We start from the raw sequence: 1,874 nt of genomic DNA on the forward strand, positions 1-1,874 counted from the left end.
GATGAGAACTTCTCAGATGAGTTTCTGCCTCACCTGGAGGATGACACCCAAAGTAAGATTAATGTGTTCAGACAGTTGAACTGAATATTTTGACGATGATTTGAGATAATTATATGAATGTGAATGTGAGCGTTTTTGACCCCGAGCTCCAGCACTGTTTTAGTCTTTTCTCGTTTTATTTTGTGTAACTTTGGTTGTGTTGATATTAGTAGATTTTACATTTTCTTTGATCAATATTTTTAATTTTCATTGTTTTGTTATATTGACTTTTTGCTGTTTCTAATTAATGTGTTTTTATTGTTTTTTTATGCATATTTTTATTTGGTCTTTTATGTTTTTTGCCACAGCATGCATAATATTTTGGATAGTGTTGAAACTAGATTCTCATACAGACACATCCAATGAATTAAAATATTATTAAAAGTTCATTTATTTCAAGAACTTAATCAATAAATAAAGCATATTATATAGATTATTTACACACTGATAGATGTTTGAAAGCCTTTATTTCTGTTCATTTTGAATTTTTTCCCTTACAGTCAATGAAAACATGACATTTAAAATAAGAATCATACATCAAATCAATTAAAAAAACAAATCACATTTTATTACAGAAATGTGGGCTTGATAAAAAGGGTATTTAATAAATGCTTAAATGTTGTATTTTAAGGTATTTTTAATCTGAAAAACAGGACTTATAGGGATATGTATTCAAATTTATTGATATTACTGTCAGTTTATTCTGATTTAATGTCAAACATTGAAATTTACAATCCAATTAGATTTTTGGGGGTAAAAAAAGGAATGTTCCTTTAGATGCAGAAAGAGTTGGATATGATCACATTATCTGATGTGAAATACCATCGGAAAAAGACAGATTTTGATTTACTCATATTTTTTATTTAAAAACTTTTTTTAACTTTCCATTGAATAATTAAGGTTTATCCAGGATTTCCCTCAAAAGAGACTTGATCAGGTTTTCCACTCAGAAATGTTGACTTAACATGGATTTGATCTCTGCACTGCAAAAATACAAAATCTTACTAAGTATTTTTGATAGTGTTCTTCATGCAAATGTTGCAGCACATTGCAATGATCAAACTTACTTACAAGTAATTTTCAACGGAGTATGAACTGCTTTAAGTACATAATTCCTTAATATGATTTTAAAAGGACTAGTTTCATTGGCAGATTATTTCACTTTCCATTTTTCATGTTAAAAGTGAAATAATCTGCAAATAGAAATAGTTCTTCATGTCAATATTAAGGAATTGCTGACTTAAAACACCCTCATATGTCTGTTAAAAGTTACTTGTAAGTTATTTTTTAACTTACTTTAAGTATATTAACATATTTGCACTAGAAACTAGACTAGAAACTTGGTAAGATTTGTGTTTTTGCAGTGCAAAGACTGGAGACTTTTTTTCTCAAAGATTGAATAAACACAAAATCTTACAAATTTCTTGTCTATTTTCTGGTGCAAATATCAGTACATTTGCAGACACTGGATCAAAATACTTGCTCGGATTTGTGTTTTTACAGTGATGAAACTTTACTTGTAGAAAATATGACCCATATATCTTTCAGTCACATTATATAAAATCACTATTGTCTGGTGGGGGTCTAACATTTAAAGACTCCATTTGTCCCTCTTGTTTCCCTGAAGTCTCCATTCGCTGGTTATCTGGCACACAAAGAAGAAGTAGATGGAGGGTTAGCACCTCTGCTGCTCACGCGTAGTTAAGTGTAATGATGCTAACACAGTGTTCGTAAAAATACGAGAATGGAGGATCAAAGAGACGGCTGAGGGCCATTTCTGACCTGGTTGGAGAGCAGATAGATAATAACCCAGCTGCGCTGAAGTTCCTTTCAAG

Source organism: Xiphophorus hellerii, chromosome 19 (assembly GCF_003331165.1).
Source record: "Xiphophorus hellerii strain 12219 chromosome 19, Xiphophorus_hellerii-4.1, whole genome shotgun sequence".
Lineage (NCBI taxonomy): Eukaryota > Metazoa > Chordata > Actinopteri > Cyprinodontiformes > Poeciliidae > Xiphophorus > Xiphophorus hellerii.